Source organism: Saimiri boliviensis, chromosome 11, assembly GCF_048565385.1.
Source record: "Saimiri boliviensis isolate mSaiBol1 chromosome 11, mSaiBol1.pri, whole genome shotgun sequence".
Taxonomy (NCBI): Eukaryota; Metazoa; Chordata; class Mammalia; order Primates; family Cebidae; genus Saimiri; species Saimiri boliviensis.
The window spans coordinates 32969222-32980000 of NC_133459.1; positions in this window are offsets into that span (position 1 = coordinate 32969222).

Consider the following 10779-nt stretch of genomic DNA (forward strand, 5'->3'; position numbering starts at 1 on the left):
ACATGGCCCCCATCCACCAGCAAGGGGGACCGGAGGTACAATTTTAGCTTGTGTTCTGGAAAAGGAAAACTAGAACTGTTGGATAATTTCCGCAACAATGAAGTGTGGAAGTATATGCTATTATAATTATTTCTACAACACATAGGCAAAATGAAATGATACATGTAAATTTCTTAGTCGGCTTCCCAGGAATATAGGGAGCACTCAGTAAAGGGCAGAGACTGGCATAATTACTGTTAGTTTCGTTACTGTGCCTTTTCAGCTTTTTTGCTATTATAGACGGCGCTTTGCCGAACAGCCTCTTGCAGGTGTTCTTTGCTTCTTTTGAATTGTTTCCTAAGAATGACCCCTGAAGAGTACCATGAAGTGCCTAAGCTTTCAGGTCAGGAAGAGGAAGACTCCAATTCTTACTTAACAGAAAAAACAAATTTACTGGATGAGGAACCAAGGCAAGAAGTTATACTTGCCTTGATTAAAAATTTCTTTGTATTTTTAGGTGCTAAGCAGAGGTATTCAATTTTTAGTTTCTTATATCCGGCTACACCCCTACAACTATAGTTTAATTTCTGTCTTGTGATGCTAGTATAGACATCACTCTGTGTCTGACTGGTGTGCAATCTTGGGCATGCTCAATTCTCATTGGTTGAATGCACTTCAGGTGTGTCACCTGGTGCTGCCATTCACAAGAGCTGAGGTAGAGTTGGAGTAACTGCATTTATTGTGACAGTCATGGTGTGCGCCTTTGACACAGCATGTGGTGTCTTGGTCTAGATTCAGACCCAGGGTCTAGCCTGAGGCTCCAGGTTAGAACTTGTATAGTTTTCCCTCCAGTAGCTTTGCTTCTGGCTTTGGACAAGGAACTTAAGTTTCATGTCTTCATTTGTATCTTGATAAAATAGATACAGTAATATCTTGGCATCCAATAGTTGTAACATAAACTTGATATCTCTTCTCTTGCATGGAGGCAAAATCCTTATGGCTTTTGCTAAGCACAAGCACAGTCATATTGGAAAGAGAATGTTTGTGGATTTGTCTATTAAATATTTAGATCAGTGGTTCACATCTCTCAATGTGTATCATAATCACCCAGGGGGACTTAAAAACACTGAAGTCTGAATCCCACCCTGAGGATTCTGATTTAATTGGGCTGGAGTGTAGCCTGCCATTGGGATTTTTAAAAGCTCCCCAGGCGATTCTAATATCCAGCAAAGTTTGAGAACTGTTGACTAAACCGGTGGTTCTCAAACCTGAGCGTGTTGAAGAATTCCCTGGAGGGCTTGTTAAAACCCAGCATGCTGGAACCCACCTCCAGAGTTTCTGAATCAGTGTTCAGTAGTTGTAGGGTGGAGCCTGCTAGCAAATCGCATTTCTGACAAGTTCCCTGGTGGTGCTACTGTCGCTAGTGCAGGATCCACACGCTGAGAGCCGCTGACGGATGGCACCATTCACTCTGTGTATCCTGTCTACCGGGAAGGGTTTTGCAAGGGGGAAATGGGAGCAAGCCTTCTGGAGGCAGGAGGATGGACAGAATGTCCTCTCGGGAGCTTCTCCAGACCTGAGAACTGCCGAGCTGTTTTCTGAGATGCTGTCACTGTCGGCAGAGCCTCAGAAGGACAGCCTGCTCTACAGCTCTTTTTTTTTTAAGGAGCTGGCAGCCAGCTGAAGCACTCAGATGGGGCTCGGCTCGGCTCAGCGAGCCTGTGCCACCAGCCCTCCTGTGAACTGCAGACATCAGTCTCCCTCCTTCCATTACCCCCATTAGCACGGTTATTTGTGGCAATTCCTCTTCCTGGCTACTCGGGATACAAAGTGCTGACTGCAAAGCTACACATGGTGTCTGAAACTTCCAGGACAGAAGGAGGGATCTGATGGTCTCTGACCTGGGTGACCAGAGCAGCACCAGGCAGGGGTGAGGGACCATGACGTAGTAGCAGCTGGGGAGGGGGAGGGTGTGGGCAGAAGAGGAGGCTGGCCAGAGTCCCTCTGGGCCAAAATACCCAAATGAAGCCAAAGGGCCTTAAGATACCTGAGCAATTTGAGGACAAAGCAGGATTTTTTTCCTCTATTATTATGTGGATAAATGTAGTTATGAGGGGGTGGTGTGTGTGTGTGTGGGGGGGAACTGTGGGGAAAGGATAGGGATAGAAATATAATATTTTTGCATATCATCTGAATGACTGGCGTGTACATTCTGTGGCATGGAAAGGGGATAATTTAATCATCCTGAGTTTACAGAGGGAAAATGCTCAGTCCTACAGACCTTCTGCTTTGGCAGATAAAAGCTTCTCAGAATTAACAACAACAAAAGCAATAGTAATAGCTAACACGATGTAGCACTGACTCTGTGCCAGGCACTGTACGAAAAGCATCACTTACATGAACTCATTTCATCCTCACATCAATCCTGTGAGGTAGGGACTATTATTATTCCCAATGTAGAGTCGAATAAGCTGAGGCTTAGAGCAGTTAAGTGACTTACTCAAGTTCACATAGCTAATAAGGATTTGAACTCAGGCACTTTGGTATGAAAGGCCAAGTTTTTAGTCTTGGAGGGGCTGCTTGTGAGAGATTCTGGCACTAGCATGGGAATCTGAGTTCATTCCATGTCTGTGGTTAGGTTCTTTGGGTTGGAAGCAGGGGCATGGCTGCTTCCCAGCCCAATCATTATGAGGACAAGTGTGTTGCCTGAATGTCACTCTCTCTAGGGTTGTTTCTCTCCCCGAAGGCTCCTCATGCAAAGTGATTCCTGGTCTACTTTAGGCAAAAGAGCAGACCATTTGCACGAGAAGGCGGAGTTAACTTCACAGTTAGCCCCCATCATTATGCCTACCTAGACATACCTCTCTCTCTCCTTTCCAGTCTTACAGGAGGTATCCCGTAGCCACCCTCGAATAGATCTAACGGACATATCACTAAAGGGAGTAAACAGGACATTTGTAGTTGTTTTCCCAAATATCCAACCACCCCAAGCGCAAACTCATTCTCCTTTTTGCTCATCACTCTTTCCTTCTCTCTTCTCACTGATCATCACCTGGGAGGATACCCGAGAAAAAAAAACAAGTGGACTAAGATTAGTCAAGCCAAAGTTTGGTCCAGCTCTGACATTTACTAACCATGAAATTGTCCGAAAATCCCACAGTACTGTTAGTGGTTATGAGCAACGATCTGTGGCATCATGCAGACCTGGGCTCAAATCCTAGCACTGCCATTTTTAGACTTAAGGCAAGTGACGGCATCTGGTCCCTGATGTATGATCCAGTAGGGTTACTGAGAGAACCAAATGACTACAAGCCAGGAAAACGCTCAGCACAATATTTGGCACAGAGTACAAGAATTCAATTAATGGTAATTAGGATAGCTGCTATTATGATTGCTCTCCTCTCTGACTCAGTTTCCTTGGGGGTTGGACTGCTTTATTTCCGAGGGCCCTCCCAGCTCCAACATCCTCTGACTCATTGGCATCCTTCTTGTTTCAGGTTTTTTATTAGATTTCCACAACTGACTCATCTTTCTCCATCTCTCTCCTTATCATCACCCTCCATGAAAAAAATGCACTCTCCTTCCCTTTGTACTCAGGCCATTGCCCCAACATCTCTGCCCTGGGGGGTCGAATAATCCAAGCCAGCCAGACCCCTGCTCGCCACTGCCACTCAGAGTCAGATTCTATTGGATTTATGAGGCACCAGAGGAGTAGGTAGTCGATATGAATAACCATTACATTGGGGAGGGCTTTTTCTTCTCTCTCTGACTGATGACAGCTAAATTACTGCTAAATATAGGCCCTGAATTTGCATGAATCTGCAGCTTGCCACAGCCAGGCTGGGGGTTTTATTGACAGCTGAGGCACTGGAGGCAGGCAGGCACCTGCTCTGGTACACCTCTTCCAGGGGAAGCGTGGAGTCAGGGAGAGTGCACCCCTCCCTCACCCCTCTCCAAGAGATGATCTCTTCTCTCCAAGCCTCCAGCCTTGTTGGTTCTAAGAAAAGAGCTTAGGCATGGGTTTGAATCCCAGATCTGCCATCTAGCTGTGTGATCCTAAGCAAATTATTTAACCACTCCCTATCCCTTCCCCAGTGTCAGTTTTCCCATTGCTTCTCACTGTTACCTCACATAAGGAGAAGTTCTGACATAGGCTCCTCCAAGTTTCTATCTTGTCGTACCAGCATATATGGTTTTATTTTTCCCTTGGGTCATTGCTTCAAAATCCCAAAATGGCAGCTTTGGGCATTAAATTATATCAATCAAATTCAAGGAAGGAAAAAGGAGGCAGCTTTCTATGTCACCTCCCTTTTTATCAAGGAGCATAAGTTTGCATAAAAGCAACAAGGAGACTTCCCCTTTATAGCTCACAGAAGTAACAATAACAGTAACATTTATTGAGTACTTACTACTGACAGGCATCTTTTTATATACTTCCCATGCATTAACTTAATACAGCAATCCCAATAAATAGGCACCATTTCTAAGTTGTAGAGAGGTTAAAATAACTTACCCAAAGCTACTCAACAGGTAACTGTCAGAGCTGAGATGTGGATCCAGATAGCTTGGCTATAGAGCTCAGGTTATGTAACTGGAATTTAAATGATGGTTGGATGTTCACTTGTTTAGCCTTAGAACATGACTGGTAAAAGATGAGCCCCCCAGGGCTGGTGAAGTAACCTACTTTCCTGAGCTCATTAGATGTAGGGGGTCTATAAACTGAGGCAGAAGGGGGAATGGTTTGAGGTCGAAACCAGAGTTGTCTAACCCTCTACTTCCCAGCATTGCTCGAGGGTATAAAGACAGAATGCTTGTCTTTACCTGCTTAGGTTGCATGACAAAATACTACAGATTGAGTGGCTTACACAACAGAAATTAATTTATTAAGGGCTGGGATGTCCAAGATCAAGATGTTAGCAGGGTAGGTTTCATTCAAAGACCTCTTCTTTTGGCTGGTAGGTGGACAGCATCTAGCAGTGTGCTCACATGACCATTTCTTTGTGTAGGGAAGAGACAGAAAGAGAGAGACACTCTTTGGTGTCTCTTGTTATAAGGACATTGATACCATCATAGGGACTTCACCGTCACGACCTCATCTAACCCTAATTACATCCCAAGGGCCCCATCCCCAAATACTATCACATTGGGGGTTAGGGCTTCCACATATGAATTTGATATGGAAGATGGTCACAATTCAGTCATAGCAAACCCTAAGTGCCTTTTTCAAAGTAGGTGTTCGGTAAATGAAACTTCCCCTCTCCTCCTACAATTATTGATTCAATTGGTTATTTGGGGCATGTAGAACAAGATGAACCTGAAGACTCTACAATCTGGTTGGAGAGAGAAGACAAGAAACAGTTAAGTCATGACTCACTATGGCATTTGCTTGGGGGCCAAATGCCTGGGCTTGTTCAGAGATTGCCAGATGGGACTTCTCTTGTCAATCATGGTGGCCAATCTGCTGAATTTCCAGATATACCATGGACTGAGATACAACAGAGCAGATCCCAGTTACCTTAGAGATGGACTTTTGGACCTCCTGGGTTAGACCATTTGAGTATAAAAAAAAAATTCACTTGGCAGGACCAGTTTTGGAGAAAGATTATTTTCTGTGGCTGGGGAAAGCTGGATTAAATGCAGATGAGACTCAGACTTAAAGCCTGTGACATCATCAGAAGATACTAAGGAAGACATCATGCTAAGGGAGGAACAAAGTACATGGTATCAGGTTCAGCCAGCCTGCCTCCAGTGTCTCACTGGGCAGAGCTATGGGTGGTTGATATCTGAGTGAGAAGTGGGCAGAGAGGTAACACCATTGCAAAGTTTGGGGAAAATATTCACAAAATCAAGGGCTTGGAGGTACCAGTTGCCACATGGATTAAGCCAGGGTAAAGGTGGGAATGTGGGCCTGCTGCTTGGAGTTAATGCAGCCATCTGAGGAAGAAAGCCAGAGAGACAGCCAGCCACAGCTGAGTCCACGTCCTCACCAAGGAGTGTGGTTATCGAAATGCCATACGAAAGACCACAAAATGAGATGCCCCTGTGATGTAAGTGGAGAAGCCAAGTCAGGACAAGTGACAAGGATGATCAGTGATGCAGCTCCCAAACTGACCTGGGTCTAAATTCCATCTCTACTATTACTAACTGGTGATCTCGGGTGATTACTGAAATAATCCAGGTCCCTCTCTCTCTCTCTCTCTTCACCTCTCTCTCTTTCTCTCTCTCTCTCCTCTGTCTCTCTCTCTCTGTACTTGACCCATGAAGACACGGATGGTTCTTGAGGATAACAGGGAATGTATGCAAAGTGTCCAGAAGTGTCTGGTTCACAGTGGCATGGAGATTGTGAGCACTATCTTTTTTAAGTTAATGGAGAAGTGGATAGAGACAAACTGCCTCTGTCCTATGGGCCTTCCTGCCAACCTGAGCAGCTACCAAGGCTTTGGGGATGAAAGACCAGAGCTGGGAAAAGTGTCACCCTGGGAGAAGCTCTTTGAACCGCTCCTTGATGGAAGATGAATCGGTGGTCAGCCTCGTTCTGAAAGTCCTCTAATCTCAACTTTTCATCTCATTTTCAACATCTCCAAGGCCTCCTCATGGAGGTCCCAGCCCCTTTGTTTTCCAGGATTAACCCAGAGAGAGGCTTGCTTTGACGCCCTACCCCACTCCCCAGATGACCAGGACTGACTGTGGGGCTTAGATTCTAGTGGTCTTTTTGAGAGTTCTCAGCAGTGCTCACCCACTCAAGCTCCACCCACTGGGCACTCCTGGCCTGTGGCCAGCACCAACCTCCCTCAGAGCTTAGTAGCAAGAGGTTTTTGTCCTGGAAAACAGCAACAGGTTAGAATAGTCTTGACTGCTTTTTGTAAAACAAAAGCAGAGAAACCCTTGTTGGTGGCTGGGGTGGCTGCCTGGCATTTTCCTCACCAGATTCCTTGGCTATGCTTTGTTTTCTACCCACAGCTTCCCACATCTAATCCTTCAAGGTACTCAGGGTGCCCTGTTTACTGCCTGGGTCCTCAGCTTGCCCACCCTTCTCACCCCCAAATGGGCTCAGTTTTGTCTCCCTCCTGGGATTCCAGAGAAGACCTGGCTCTGGGTCTCATGCTCCCCCAGTCCTTACCCTGCATCTCAGAAATATCCTTCTCTGCTCATCCTACCAGCAGCACTGATTTTTCTTGGACCGTGGACTGATGGAGTAGGGCTGCCTCTGCCCTCTTAGAGCTTGGAGTCTGCCACCGTGACTGGCTTCCCTTGACACTTGTTCTGTTGGCAGTTGCCCTGCATCCCTGCTAGCTCCATCCTCATGTCCCTGTGTGTGTCTGCCATCTCCCAGTAGGGCTGTCAGCAAGCCAGTCTCTGCTCAGCTGTGCAGGCATGGGAATAAACAAGTTGGAAGCATGAACTTTAGGATATCCTCTCTCATTCCCCTGCAAACTTTAAATTTGGATATAAAATGTCATACAGGTGTGCATGTCCAGTGCTTTCTTCAACTGGTCCTTGACTTACAAGAATGTTATAATTCTGTGGATGAGAGTCTTTCTCAGTACTCTTGATCATACATGCATTCACCTTCATGGTCAAAGGCAGGCTCTGTCTTGTTCACCTTTGTATCAGTTGTTCATAGCCCAGCATCTGACACATCATAGGTGCTCAGTAAATATTCATTGGGTGAATAAATGATCAATGAATGAATGGAATAAGGGGTGGTACATTCTGAATCTATTAGGGAAGGAAAGGACTTCCTCTCCAAGGCCCCTGGAAGACCAACATTCATCTCTGCACACACACGGCCAGTAATGGGAAGGTCCCTTGTTTATAAGACAAGTTATCACACTGTTTTTTTTCTATGTAGAGCTGAGTTCTGTCCTTCTCCAGCTTCTACCCTCTGGCTCAAGCTTTGGCCTGGGAGGCTGCCTGGGATTCAGTCCACCTCTTGGGCCCTTCCAAAGGCCACTCACATCAGAGATGCAGGCATCACCTTCTCAGCATCTGCCAACACAAATGCCATTGCATTTGTGAGTTAGGGGAGTAGTCCCCACACTCTGTGAAGTGTCAGCCTTAGATAGATCAACTCATTACAAGATTCTGTTCCCAGAGTGGACCATAATTGTCTGGAGAGAACAAAGAGTATCAGAACAAAAGAAAGCTGTATAGCTGATATAAACAGATCACCTTAATTTACAGACAAGAAGACTGATGCCCAGGAGGGAAAACATGCTCTGCAGGTCATGCATCTGGAAATGGCTCCCAGCGGGGTGCTCCCCTTGCTGTGCTCGGTGGCCTCCTTCCTGCAGCTGTCAGCATGAAACTCGGGAGTGACTGAAGTCCTGCACCTTCTGATAGGCTCCACCTGTGTCCCTTTGGAGCGTCAGATTTTCTGACAGTGGCTAGGGCTCCTCCCTGCTTTGCTGAAGTGTAGAAGGGCCCGGAGGTCAACCCGGAACCCTCAGTGTATGGAATCAGGCTGGCAATTTGTCAGGTGTGCCAATTCCCTGTGCAGTTTGGGGTAGTGTTTAAGAGCATGACCCCTGGAATCAGGCCATCTATGGTTCAAATCCTTGTTCTGTCACTTCCTAGCTGTGTAGTCTTGGGCAGATCACTTGTCTGTGCCTCAGCTTCATAATCTATAAAATGAGGTAAAATAATACCTAAATCATAAGGGTGCTTAAGGCTTAAATGAAGGCAAAGTATTTAACTCAGAGCTAAGTAAGTCTTAGCTCTTACGACTGCTGGCTCCCATCCTGATTTCCCTATACTGGCTGAAGCCAGCTCACCTGGACCAACAACCACCCCTGCGGCAATCCTGGCCCTGGTGACCTTCTGTGCTACAAGACATTGTACCTGCCATATGTGAAACAGAGCTCAAGAGGATTCCCTGTTTCTGAAGAAGATACCTGGTGTCCTGTGACATGTCTAACAAACCCACCTGAGGAGGCTTCTGCTTCTGGGCAATGTAGTTTAGTGGTTAGTGTCAAAATGGGCTCTGAGCCTGATCCCCTAGGTTTCCATCTCAGCTCTACCACTGTCTAGTTGTAAAGTTACTTTGCCTTTCTTTGACTTGGTTTCCTTACGAGCAAAGGAGGGATGATAGTACCTGCCCTGGGCACTGTGTGGAAATTAAATAACACTTACAGAGGACAATGTTTGATCTTCAGTATATCATTGTTAGTAGTGACGCTAGTTCATATTTATTGAGCAGTTAGTGTGTGCCAGGCACAGTTTCAAGTGCTTGGAAACATATTAATTCACTTAATCTTCACAACAACCCTATGAAATAGATTCAATTTTTATCTTCTGTTGTCAGTGAAAAAAACTAAGGCTTGGAGAAGTTGAGCAGCTTGTTTGTGATTAAGATTTGCAGCCTGGTGCTCATACAGTTTTTCACACCCAGCGCTGTGGGATTGTCACACACTATAGTAGCAGAATTGTCACACACAATAGAAGTGGGTGCAGAAGCTTTTGGATTGGTATTAGAATTTGTGATGTATCTCAAGCAGGTATGAGACTGCCTGCAGCCATCTTTCTTCAGAAAGACCGAGCCAGCACTGGAGATACAGATGAGCATGGAGAAAGAATGAGAGAGAAAGTAACCCCTGACAGAGAGACTGTGAAATTTCCCATGCACTAACCACTGACCATGCACCCAGGCTTGCAGCCCAGGGGCAAAACAGCTGCTCATGCCTCTCCTGTGAGCACCTGGCAGAAAGAATCTGCTCTGCTATGGAGACTCAGAGAGGTTTAATTATAACTGTGTCCCAAGTTGGTGTTGGTGGAAGGAGTGCAGAACTCAAGATAGAACGCAGATAGGGTCTTGGGTACTGTGGCATAGCCTCGGTTCCCCTGGTCTAGCCTCTGACCCGTTGGACACACACATGGAGTTATCAGCATTCACAACCAATCTCATATCTTCTGGCCTTTCCTAAAATGAAGTCAATTCATCTTTCTGGCCCTCAGCTTTCTGGGAGCTTGGCCAACCATGATCTATATGCTGACTGCTAAACTCACACTGAACAGCTCAGAAAACTGCCAGACCACCCTGTGTATGTCTAAGCAAGACCTGGAGCAAGGAAGCAGGTCTTGTCCTTTGCTGTTACTGCCAATCCTATGAGACTATCACTGTACCCAGCACACAGTAGGTATCAAGGTACAAGCATGCCCAGGACACTGTAGGTTTCAAGGTACTAACATGCCCAGCACACAGTCGATGTCAAGGCTATAACTATATACAACACACAGTAGCTATTAAGGTACCAGCATGCCCAAAACATAGTAGGTTTCAAGGTACCAACATGCGCAGCACACAGTAGGTGTCAAGGCTACCACTGTACCCAGCACACATTAGATATTAAGGTATGAACATGTCCAGCAGCCAGTGGATATCAAGGTACCAACATACCCAGCACACAGTAGATGTCAAGGCTACCACTATACACAACACACAGTAGGTATCAAGGTACCAGCATGCAGAGCACACAGTAGGTGTCAAGGCTACCACTATACACAACACACAGTAGGTATCAAGGTACCAGCATGCCCAGCACACAGTAGGTGTCAAGGCTACCACCATGTCCAGCATAAAGTAGATATCCAATAAACATGTTAGTGCTGTTGTGGGGTAGATTTATCTTGGGGAAGATGCTGAACAAGAGGTCAATTAGGTAGGAAGAAAACAGTAATCCTGGCTTGAGATAGTACTCAACAGCAGGTGGTTCATGAGGAAGTGGAGGTGGTGGTAGTGGAGGGGTATTCCCACTCTGTCAGCCAGGTATAGAATCACAACTCCGAGAGAGTGCTCAATAT